This window comes from Thermobia domestica, chromosome 18 (genome assembly GCF_964235325.1).
Source record: "Thermobia domestica chromosome 18, izTheDome1.hap1.1, whole genome shotgun sequence".
Taxonomy (NCBI): domain Eukaryota; kingdom Metazoa; phylum Arthropoda; class Insecta; order Zygentoma; family Lepismatidae; genus Thermobia; species Thermobia domestica.
The window spans coordinates 88545364-88558676 of NC_137471.1; the positions used below are offsets into that span (position 1 = coordinate 88545364).

Below are 13313 nucleotides of genomic sequence, written 5' to 3' on the forward strand. Positions count from 1 at the left end.
AACTTGCTATACCCAAACTCATTTCAGCTCTCACCACATTCTCCACCTGGTGTTCCCAACATTGCCTAAGAATAAACTGGAACAAAACCTTCTTCCTTGTCTTTACTCGCAAACGCACTCCCGCCCTACCCTCCCTTACTTTTACCGGTATTACTCTTCCTCGCCGTCCTTCCGTTAAATACCTCGAAATCTTCTTAGACTCTTCTTTACGTTGGACCACCCATTATTACCTTCTACATCAAAAAACATCATCCCTTTTATGCTTAGTTCGTTCTATTTCCACTTCTACTTGGTCTATAGATTTCCGTGTTCTCCTCCTGTTATATAAACAGGTTTATTTACCTATTTTAACGTATGGTGGTTTTTTCTATCTCCTTCTCCTTCTAGAGTCTTTAGAAAATTCCCATCCGTTCAATATACTACTCTCTGCCATACTCTTAGCCTTCCATCCACCACTGCTGCTACTGCGCTTTATTCTGAGACCCGAGTTTCACCTTTATGGGGCGTTTACACTTGGTCGATTTGCGTTCGATTCAGTTGAATTGACGTCACTTTCAACTTAATCGACCGTGTAGACGGGACTTCAACTTAATCGCTTGTTGATCAAAGGCGACTAATCGTCTGGCAACTGAATTAAAAGACGTTCTATTTTCTGTGGTTGAAATAATTGAACACATCCATCAATCTGATTCGGCCTAGTTGCTTCGATTTAGTGGCAAATGCAGCGAGTCGATTTAGTCGTGCGACTAAATCGACTAAGTGTAAACGCCCCATTAGCAATTCAGTTGAAACACCTCTCTGACAAATTCTGTCTTCAACGTTTCCAATTTACACGATCCTCTCTCCTCCCTAAACTCACTCTGCTCCAACACCTTCATACAGGCCGCAAACGTTCTCCACATCTCGCATCTCTCCCTTTTAAATACACCAGCTACCTAGATCTTGCACCACATCTGTTACACATCCAGCGCACGTATAACAAGTCCAGTAAACCAATATACCCTAACCTATATCTGAACCAAAATAAAATGAACTATACAACACGCTGTTCGTTTTTAGGTCTTACTATAGATCATAACCGGACATGGGAATTTCATATAGAGTCAGTTATTAATAAATTAAATAGAATATGTTATACACTTAGATTATTAGAAAGAAGGGTAATTTAAAATGAAAAGTTGCAACCGCAAAAGAAGAAGAAGAAGAAGAAATAGTAGGATCTAAAATAGCACGATCAGGTACAGATATGCGACAGTCCATCCCAACAGAAAAGAGGTAGGTAAAAGGATACAAGTTGATAACTATTATAAAATATAGAGCATTTGTGATCTATTGTCGGACCACAGGAAGATCGAAGGAAAAGTACCAAATTGTAGGCCTACTACATTTGGTTAGGTTACTTTACGTTAGCCAAAATTAGAGACGTGTAAATTTTTACAATTTGAAATGCAAAAATACTATTTGCCTATAAATACGGTATTCTTGTGTGACGTAAAAACTACTGCACAAAATCACAAAGCAACCTGAGCTAGGTGGCCACTAAAAACTACGAATGCTAACTCAGGGCAGGGAAAAGCTGGTGGGCCCACAGGTGCGTTCGAGGGAACCAGGCGCGTTAGCGACCGTGGGTATGTGCGTGAGTGAAAATAGGTGGATTTTGGCTCGTTTCATACTAGTAACGCTCCTCTTGTAAACACTACACCGTAACTTTCACACAATTTCAACAACTGACGTTCGTTATATTTATATAAATCAATAAAACTCAAACACGATATGTCACTTTCTTGACATACGCACCATTTCCACACTGCCTTTCCCGCAGTAAATCATAACAAGTATACCTCTTCACCAAATAGTCACTTTCGCTTCCACATACAGTGCCGCTTATATCAAAAACAGCCTACAACATCCATTTCCTTAACTTCAGCTGTTCCCGTTATCTGCCTCTCACTCACTGTTCCTCGCAAACCAAAATTAATTTCCACTTCCCGAGTAAATTTCCAAAAATTGGGTCTGTGATACAACACTTAACCCAAGTGTAAGACAACAGATGGCTTACTCTCTTTACATGGTAAGCTAACTTAAATAACTCGACTTATCTACGCTCATTGTAATATATTGCTGAATGGGTTAAGAAGTATGGTACATTGACTATTCTCCTTGAACATAAAAGGTGTGTAAGAGGAAGATGCGTTAGGTTTGGGTAATTATTTACAACGTTTATTCGTTGCTTGTAGCATAAGCAAGTTTTCGATCTTGTTTTTTCGATGCTATCCTGTTTTAGTTTATGAATTATGGTTTTGGTTCTTCACGAAATAGAGTACTAATAGTGTTTTACAAAATGTTTCACATGAGTAAGTGGCATACGATGTTGCAGATTCACTTTGAGAGGCTGTAATATGGTATGTGTCAGGAAAGAACACGAACTAGCTTGTGCTAGGTGACCACTAAAAAGAATGAATTATATCCAACCTGCGCAAGGGTATGGTAAAGATGGTAAGGCTTACGGGGTGCGTCTGTAAAGCACAGGCGCGTCAGCGAGGGTGGTGGAATGACTACAATTCTGATGTTACTAAATGCCTTACGCGACAGATACCTTTACCGCTAAGGAGCATGAGTGAACACGATGCATTGACATACAAATTCAGTTCATCATGTCTTCCTTATGGATTATTAATTTAGTGCTGAAAAGCATGCAGTTTCGATTACGTTTTTTAAAAACATTTTTCGGGTAGTCATTGTTATGATTCCAATATATTTTTATGTTGGGTTTTTCATTTTGGAATGACATTTGATATTTCTCTAAATTTTACAAAGCTAGAAATACCTAAAATGGGATTTTTTTTCAAATGTTTATTGCTGTTCTGTTTAAGTATGTTACTGTCAATGGCACTTGGGAGTATGTTACAGTCAAAAAGAAATGAATATGTGAACAGAGATGGACCCATATACAGGGTATTAATGACGTATTTCTACACACTATAAGGGGTGATTCCTCATATTAAATTAAAACAAGTTTATGTGGACGTGTGGACGAATGTGCATAGTTTAAAAGCTGGGGCTATCCAGAAAGGTTAAGAAAAAAGTGGTATTTTGAAACTATATAACAGTAGTCTATATCAACGTAAATGAAGTCAGACATACGCCATCCAAAATGTGCCTATTTCTGCTATGTGCACTGCTATACGCTAAGGATTCTCTATAAGGAATTGATTCTCATACATGGTCCTAAGTAGACAGAAACTAAACCTTAACAGTAGTGAACACGTAATTCGTCGGCGGGAAGTCTCCTGAGTTAGAGACCGTCAGCTTCATGGTTGCTCGTGTTCGGAATAATGCGTGCTGCGATGTATTGTTTCACAGTAGTATATATGTATCAAGTGTTTTTTTTTTTGCATATATACTGTATTATATAAGCGTGTAAAAATACATCACACCACTCATTATCTCATACACGAGTAACCATGAAGCTGATGGTACCTAACCAGGGTTTGCCCAAATGGGCCCAGCCCGAAAAAACCCACCGGTTTTTTTCGGGTTGGACCCACCTGAAAAAACCCATTTTAAAACCCACCTGGGTTTTTTACTTTTTTGCTAGCGTATTATTGGTACAACTAAGGTGATCACATTGAAAGTAATTTTTATCAGATTTTAAACTTTCTTTGGGCGAATTATATGCTTTCATGTTAAGATGTTATGATAGACAACAATATTCAACATAAGACCTTTATAAAGCTCTAAATGCACTGAATGAATGAATAAATTAATTAAAAACCTCACCTTAGCTTGAAAATATTGTAGAACAAATTAATGTGCGGATTATGCTTATAGCCTATTTGAAGTAAAATAAGCGATTGTGTATTTTAGAAAATACTTTCCGTGAATAGTGTGTTACCTGACTCGGCGCCGCCGAGAGACGTTATCCCTCATACGTTGATGGGTTTAAGGTCATAGATGCCGGTACTAACAGTAAATATGTTAAATACATTAGTAAAACTATTAGTATTATTTCTAACCTTTGATGGTAACAAAAGTATTCAGTAAAATTTGGTTTTCCAACAACAATTAAGTTCAGTCATTTGTTGCTAGCCTTCAAATAAGCATTCTGTAGAATCAACACTAGCAATAACGTAAAAATTCTTGTCAAAATTAAGAAGCTGGTATGAGGGAAGATAAACGGGCCCTTGGATTTTCGGTTCAAAATTGATCACAACGTCTTCCTTAGGTCCCAAATAGTGTTTCCTGAAAATTTCAGACCGCGGAAACTTCAAAAAGGTGCCCAAAATTACTATAGAATTTACCATATATGGGCAGGGAAGATAAACGGGCCCTCGGATTTTCGGTTCAAAATTGATCACAACGTCTTCCTTAGGTCCCAAATAGTGTTTCCTGAAAATTTCAGACCTCCGGAAACTTCAAAAAGGTGCCCAAAATTACTATAGAATTTACCATATATGGGCAGGGAAGATAAACGGGCCCTCGGATTTTCGGTTCAAAATTGATCACAACGTCTTCCGTAGGTCCCAAAAAGTGTTTCCTGAAAAATTCAGACCGCGGAAACTTCAAAAAGGTGCCCAAAATTAGGATAGAATTTACCATATATTGGAGAGGAAGATAAACGGGCCCTTGGATTTTTGGTTCAAAATTGATCACAACGTCTTCCTTAGGTCCCAAGGTGTGTTTCATAAAAGTTTAAGACCGCGGAAACTTAAAAAAGGTGAACAAAGTTACGACAGAATTTACCAGATATGGGCAAAGAATATAAACGGGCCCTCGGATTTTCGGTTCAAAATTGATCACGACGTCATTCTTAGGTCCCAAATAGTATCTCCTGAACATTTCAGACCGCGGAAAATTCAAAAAATGCCGAAAATTAGTATAGAATTTACCATATATGGGTAGGGTAGATAAACGGACCCTCGGATTTCGGTTCTAAATTGATCATAACGCCTTCCTTACTTCTCATAGTGTTCCCTGAAAATTTCAGACCTCGGAAACTTCAAAAAGGTGCCCAAAATTACGACAGAATTTACCATATATGGGCAAGAAAGATAAACGGGCCCTCGGATTTTCGGTTCAAAATTGATCACAACGTCTTCCTTAGGTCCCAAATAGTCTTTCCTGAAAATTTCAGACAGCGATAATTTCAAGAAGTACCCAAAATTACTATAGAATGTACCCTCTATAATCTCGTATAGACAGGTTAGATAGAAGGGCTCGCAGCTTTTGAGTTCAAATTTGATCTCAATATGTTGTTGAAGTGCCAAATGGTGTTTGTAAAAAATTTCAGTACGCTAAAACCCCATTTGAGACCTAAGAAGAACATTGTGATCAGTTTCGAACCAAAAATCCGAGGGTCCGTTTATCTACCCAACCCATTTATGGTAAATTCTGTCGTAATTTTGGGCACCTTTTTGAAGTTTTCGCGGTCTGAATTTTTCAGAAAACACTATTTGGGACCTAAGGAAGACGTTGTGATCAATTTTGAACCGAAAATCCGAGGGCCCGTTTATCTTTCCTGCCCATATATGGTAAATTGTGTCGTAATTTTGGGCACTTTTTGAAGTTTCCGCGGTCTAAAATTTTCAGAAAACACTATGTGGGACCTAGAAAAGACGTTGTGATCAATTTTGAACCGAAAATCCGAGGGCCCATTTATCTTCCCTGCCCATATATGGTAAATTCTGTAGTAATTTGGGCACCTTTTTGAAGTTTCCGCGGTCTGAAATTTTCTGGAAACACTATTTGGGATCTAAAGAAGACGTTGTGATCAATTTTGACCAAAATCCGAGGGCCCGTTTATCTTCCCTGCCCATATATGGTAAATTCTATAGTAATTTTGGGCACCTTTTTGAAGTTTCCGGTTCTGAAATTATCAGGAAATACTATTTGGGACCTAAGGAAAACGTTGTGATCAATTTTGACCAAAATCCGAGGGCCCGTTTATCTTCCCTGCCCATATATGGTAAATTCTATAGTAATTTGGGCACCTTTTTGAAGTTTCCGCGGTCTGAAATTTTCAGGAAACGCTATTTGGGACCTAAGGAAGACGTTGTGATCAATTGTGAACCGAAAATCCGACGGCCCGTTTATCTTCCCTGCCCATATATGGTAAATTCTATAGTAATTTGGGCACCTTTTTGAAGTTTCCGCGGTCTGAAATTTTCTGGAAACACTATTTGGGACCTAAGGAAGACGTTGTGATCAATTTTGAACCGAAAATCTGAGGGCCCGTTTATCTTCCCTGCCCATATATGGTAAATTCTATAGTAATTTTGGGCACCTTTTTGAAGTTTCCGGGGTCTGAAATTTTCAGGAAACACTATTTGGGACCTAAGGAAGACGTTGTGATCAATTGTGAACCGAAAATCCGACGGCCCGTTTATCTTCCCTGCCCATATATGGTAAATTCTATAGTAATTTGGGCACCTTTTTGAAGTTTCCGCGGTCTGAAATTTTCTGGAAACACTATTTGGGACCTAAGGAAGACGTTGTGATCAATTTTGAACCGAAAATCCGAGGGCCCGTTTATCTTCCCTCCTACCAAGAAGCTTAATGCTTATCATCGGAGCTCCGAAGACTACGTAACGCTTACTATTTCAAGTGCTGCATTCAAACTAAAGTATTAATGGAAGTTTCGATGTACAGTAAAGCCAGCTGCATTTTCAGGGAAAACCCGTCGTGAAAGAAGTGTACGGGAAATTCCCTCAATTGAACCCATAAAGCATCGAAAGTGAATACTTCAACAATAAATCTATTTATTTTACGCTGGAGAATATTTCATTTCACTTTAGACATTTTGAAACATTTACTTTATAAAATATGAATTATAGGCCTATCTTTGTTAATTGTTTTAAATTAATTTTCGGAAAAGAACGGTCTTGCAACAAGTGCTCGGGTAATTCCCGTAATTGAATGCACAAAGCATCGAAAGTGAACTTCAACAATAAGACCATTTATTTTACGTTGAAAAATATTTAAGATATTTTGATGAATTATGTCTTTGTTTTAAATTAATATAGCTATTTGGTATTCATATTTGGCGAACGTCACTGAGGCTCCTAGGATGACTCGATCTACATTTGTTAATTTGTCTGCCTTTACCACACAGTGTTCAACTTTTGGTCTTTTAAATTTTCAGGATACAAACCAGAGACACTCTAAATTTTCTGTTTAGATTTTGGCAGCATACCAACGTAAAATTACAAAATGACGCGCTTTAAAAAAAAAATAAAAAAAGCTGATATCCACTGGCGAAAATCCCGGGGGGATGATGGGGACATATCCCCTACAATCTTGGAACTGTCCTCCTCAATAATCCGATTGGAAATGTGTCTTTTAAGAAGAAATGTGATGATTTGTGTCCAACTGTCACAAAGAAAAGTGAGATGAAATTGATACCTCCCAGAATAAGCCTCAAATCTGACTGCCTCCCAATGTTGAAGACAACTCTGTTCCCCTACCCATGTTGTCCCGGAGTCTTACACAGGGGACATAACATATGACGATATTATTATTGCTTTACAACTTTAAAATCAGACTGGCAACCTTGAAAGCTGTTTACAGGGAATGATCATATTTGGATCATCCCTTGTAAACAGTTTTCAATGTTGCCGGTCGGATTTTAAAGTTATAAAGCAATAATAATGTCGTCATATTTTATGTTCCCTGTGGAGGACGCCGGGACCGACATGGGTAATCCTCCTCAGCATTGTTTTTCGCCTTCATAAATATTTTGTACATCGCATATATATATATATATATATATATATATATATATATATATATATATATATATATATATATATATATATATATATATAGATGGTGATCAGAAAAATGGAAACACCTGAACGAAATTGCAACTTACCAGATTAATATGGTGTCGGGCCACCTTTCGCCTTCAGAATAGCCTTGATGCGACGTGGGATAGAGGCATAGAAGTCGTGAATGGTAGCAAGTGGAATTTTACACCATTCCTCGTGCAGGGCATCGGCCAGTTCTGTGAGAGAGGATGGAGGTGGAAATCGTCGCCGGAATCGTGTTTCCAAGACGGATCACAGATGTTCAATTATGTTGAGATCTGGGGATTGGGCGGGCCAGGGGAGGTGTTGAACTTCATCCCGATGTTCCTCAAACCACGCTGCAACAACGCCAGCTGTGTGAATGGGTGCATTATTATCCTGGAAGATGGCGTCATTGTCCGGGAACAACATCCGGACCATAGGATGCAAGTGGTCTCCTAAAATTGCGACATAATCGTTGGCAGTGATTCGTCCGCTAAGTGTGACCACAGGACCCAATGAAAACCATGATATGGCGGTCCACAGCACCACCGAGCCGCCGCCATGTTTCACAGTTGGGCGGAGACACTGCAGATCATAAGCTTCTTTGGGCGTTCTCCACACATAAACACGGCCCGTGGCCCGTGAAGGATAACTCATCCGACCATATCACACGTTTCCAGTCCTCAACGGTCCAAGTTGCATGGTCGCGGCACCATTTGTTGCGTGCGAAAGCGTTATGGTCCCTGATGAGCGGTTTGGCCCGTGCAACACAACCCCGTAAGTTCATGTCATGTAATTTGCGGCGGACTGTGATTGTCGAAACAGGGTGGGGGAGGTGCTGATTGTGTTCCTCCGTCACTTGCTCCGCAGTGGCACGACGGTTCTGCGTGACAATGCGCTTGAATACCCGGCGTAACCTGTCACTCATGATTTTCTTCCGCCCACTGTTCCGCTTCCCCGATATGGTTTTCCCGTGTGTTGTGTAGGCCGTCATCACCTTCGCCACTGTCCCACGCGACACACCTAACACAGTAGCCACTGCCGTCACACTCTCTCCACATAACCGCGCACCAACAATTTGCCCTCTTTGAAAATCTGAGAGGTCTCCCATTTTACACTACCTCCGTCTGCTGCAGCCACTGGACACTGCTGTTCCACTGCGTCTGACGTAGTATGGAGACCGACCTAACACACCACCACAAGCGGTCCGGCGCTGCGGGCGCCACGACACCGCTGCCAACCCATGCATCTGACGTGTTGCCAACTACAGGTGTTTCCATTTTTCTGATCACCATCTGTATATATATATACCGTCTTACCCGTCCCCCCAATGTTGAAGACATATTTGCGCCGCTGCTGATATCCACGCTACAAAGCGCAATTTTAGGTCTTTCAAGTTGAAATTTTCAAAGTAGAAGCACGAGAAACTAAATTAGCTGTATATATTTTGGCGGCATAAAATTTCAAAATGGCGTCCATTTTTCAAAATAGCAGGTATCCGTGCTACAAGGTGCAATTTTCGGACTTCTTAAGTTGATATTTTGAGGGTAGAAGCACAAGACATTCTAAATTTGCTGTATAGATTTTTTCGGCGATCCAATATAAAATTTCAAAATGGCGGCATTGTTTTCAAAACACCAGTGAATAGAAAGTTGTTGCAAGTTGTGACAATGACATTCATGAAATGTAAATCTTATTTTAACATTTTTACCCCAAAGAGATTGAAATATTTCGAAAAAAAAGCAATTAAAACCGAAAAAAACCAATAAAACCCGAAAATACCCGGAAAAAACCCACATGGGCTCAGGTGGGTTGGGTTTTTTCATAAATACCCGGGTTTTTTCAAACCCTGTACCTAACATTTCCGACTTTCAACTGACAATTTACAAATTCACTGCTGTCAAGGCTTATCTTATGGGTATGTTGGAGCTACCTTAATTCGGAGGATGTCTGGAATTCTTTTGAGAGCACGTTTGGGAATTACGCCATGTAGGGAATCCCCTGCGCGCACATTATTGACATATGCATTTTTGGATAGCGTATGTTTGTCTTCTTTTACCACCACTCAATTCTTTCTCGTGTCCGAAATAACGCATGTTACAATGCAGTATTGCACCTTTTGGACAGCCCTAGCTCTGAAACTATGCACTTTTCTTCACAAGTTTATATAAACTTTTTTTTCCTTACTTTGATCTGAGGGATTATCTCTTGCAGTTTGTCAGTATAGTTCCTTAACACCCTCAACATACAATTTTTGTGGAAAGATATGTGACAATAATAAGTAAAATTTCTTATGTACATGCGTGTCAGGGTGGAAAAAAATCATTTTTGTTGATTTTTTTTATTTAAATCGATTTTTTTGATTTAAATCAAATCTTTCTTCTCGTGTAATACAAGTCACGAACTGAAGATAAAACATTAGGAATTAATATTAAATGTTAATTATGCCATTTAAGTGCTGGGCTTGAATTTTGAATTGATTGCCAGTCGTTAACTTATTTCAATCCCAAATAGAGATGCAAGGGTTCGAAAAAAAAAAACGTCTTGTTTACGGAGAGGGGGAAACTCGGGTTTTTCTGTTTCGCTTTTTTGCTTGGGAAATTTTGAGCTTTTTCCAAATTCTGCTTTAAATTGATAAACCAGGTTTTGTTTCGCTTCTCTGCAATACAAAAACTCATTTAAGTAGTAGTGGATACAGATAATAATACAAAACCTCGAAAATAAACATGAATTTCAAAAATATACTTCAAACAATTTTAATTTTTATTATGAATCGCAAAAATTAATCCATGTATATAATAAGTTGCAGTTAAGTTTTAACTTTCATATGCATTATAAGCAATATTTTTTATTGTGAATTAAAAATACAAAATCAAGGAAAAACTGTTACATAACAGACAGAATTTATTATACTATGTGTGTGAGTTCAAACAAATAACACATCGGGAAGATAATATATTTACTATACAAACGCACAAAACAAATTTAAGTTTCGACTCCGTAGCCTTCTCAAAAATAACATGTTCTTCTCTTTGTTCATTACGTATATCAAGTGACTCAAGCGGTACAACGTTGGCTTTGCATTCGGTAGGTTTGGGTTCGATTCCCGCTGTCGACCATCCTGACTGGGGTTTTCCAGTGTTTCTCTCCGTCCTACCAGGCAAATGCCGGGATGTTACGTACTAAAACAGGCCCTGGCCGATACCTTCCCAAATCCTTTTCATGTTGTTGTTAGATATCCAGTATAAAATAGCCTCTGAGCTGAATCTGGTGATTGTTAAATAGATAAGTAAATATCATTCCCTCGTCAATCTGTTATAGCCTATAAGTTTATTATGTCTGACTTCCGAGACTTTCATAAACATTCATACTAGTGTGTAACAATGAAAAATAATTATTGTTTTATTACAATTCAACGTATTACTTAAAAAGACTGAAAAACATGCAATCTTTGTATTGAGCGCTCAAAAATCACCTAATTTGTTAATGCACCTCTTGTTTCCGCCTTTGCTACCCCTACAGAAACTTCTTTGAAATGGAACAGAAATGTTGAAAATGTATTTTCTATTCATTTATTACATACGTAATAATCTGTTACCAACTATCAGGTGCTTCGGACCTGCAAAATCGATAAAGTCCCAAATTCTGTAATGCACTGACTGTTCCTTAAGCTTGTTCAGCGTCAGAAAAGTACTGGATTTTCTGTTCATGGATCATATGCGTAACAGACCGTTCATCTGAACGTTTGGTTTCCAAGGTTTTGGAATATATAACCACCATCACGGTTTACCCAGTCCTGAATGTTTCTGAATTTTTAACAAGAATTCAACATGTCATTACGGAACTTTGCCTTTCTTGGAAAAAAAAAAAAAAAAAAAAAAAAAAAAACTACGAAATACATTTAAGTCAAGCACAACAAATATGAGTGAGTTGTTAGCTTTTCTGCTTCTATTGAGAAATCCGGGATTCAATCCCGCATTCGACCATTCCGACAAAAGTTCTTAATTCCATCTGTGAATGTAGAGATAGTGCGTGTACTGTGATTCCTGACTGATTTCATTTCTTATGTTTTAAATTGTTGTTATAACTAATTACCGGCAATGACGGATTTGCGAAAGGGGTTAGGGTGGGGGTGTCTTTCGGACTGAAGCCTGTTCTCCGAAATTGCGGAATTTCTAAAACAAACGAAATTTTAGTTATGTCTTTACTCATAAACTTCAAGCCCCCCTCAAATGAAAATCAGGTATTTTTAGAAAAAACTAACCATTGAGAAGAAAAAACCCTCCCAAAACACTTTTCTAAATCCGTACTGATTATTTGTATAAAATGGTATTCAATGTTGCATACGGAGGATTATTGCTACATCATTACACAGCTACAGTATAACAGAAATGTGGAAGTATGCTCTCACGGATATATTAAAAAACATAAGTTTAACTATGTGCTAGAAACTAGAGTACTAAGCTCTAAGAAATGAAACACGAATAACTAAAAATTAAATGATCTAAAGAAGAAAAAAATGTCGATAACTCAGAAGTTAAAATAAAGTTATATAGCCTCTAAAATTGCTCTCAAATACTACGTACTTAATGTTTAATTCATAAAACATGCGCTCCATCCATGATGATTGTGAATTCTAGAGTGAAATACTGCATTTAGGTCATGAAATCTTGTTTAACTTTAGAGTATACTATAAGAAAGCTATTTAGATAGAAAAACATGAAAATGAAAAAAGCCAAAATTTCCGTTTTTTCCCTAAAAAAACCGGCCGGTAAACAAAAATCAATTCAAAAAGGCCGGCTATTTTGCATCTCTAATCTCAAACAATGTTTCTTAAGCACTAAGGAAAAATGTACGGCGACGTTTATCAACATGAAGTAGATGTCCCCTCCTATAGATGGCCGAGTCAGCAAAAAATTATCTTGTTTTCCTAGAAATCGATATCATTTCCTGGAATTGGTAGGCAAGTTTCGACAAGCCTTTAGTTGCTATGTTCATAGCCTTTTACGGGTAGTACAGAAGCGCGTGGGAAAATTTTGGTTTATTTGAACCCCCGTTACCCCCTACTCCTCTTTAGTTGCTATGTACATACCCTTTTATGGTTACCACAGAAGCCCGTGGGAAAATGTTGGTTTGCTGTTGCTATGCTCATAGTCTTGGACGCCTACCAGATGTAAAAAACAAGATAAAACATGCCTTTTTCGTGTTCTTGTCGTTTATTGGTTAATAATTTGAATCCCCAAACCCCTCACCCCTCCTGCGAAGAGCGTAAGCGGAACGTATGTGCTTGTGTAGATCATTCTGTTAGCAGCTGTTGCAAAGGAAGAAACGTCAAAAATTTTAAAGATGTCATCGTCAATGAGTTTATTAGATAAACTTAATAAGCCATCAATGGTACCCTTTACAAAAATGCGAGATTTGGAGATTGGAGTACCATTTCGTATTGTAAACTGTGAGATAATTACAACGGTATATGGTAGGAAGGCCTGTGTGACATTTGAAGGAGGTGAAAAAGTGATTTTACCT

At 38.3% G+C, this 13313-nt stretch overlaps 1 protein-coding gene across 5 annotated transcripts in view; it reads left to right on the forward strand.

Annotated features, from left to right (window-relative positions):
• The first annotated feature begins 950 nt into the window (after positions 1 to 950).
• Positions 951 to 13313, forward strand: part of LOC145675444 (uncharacterized) — a 49034-nt gene continuing 36671 nt past the window's right edge. Inside the window, exon 1 of one of the 5 annotated variants that reach the window (XM_081745867.1) lies at positions 951 to 1275. The gene's annotated coding sequence lies outside the window, so the exon portion shown is untranslated. Of the gene's footprint in view, positions 1276 to 1303; positions 2072 to 13313 lie in introns of those variants that run through there. The other 4 variants (XM_081745865.1, XM_081745868.1, XM_081745866.1 and 1 more) reach the window with 4 other exon arrangements.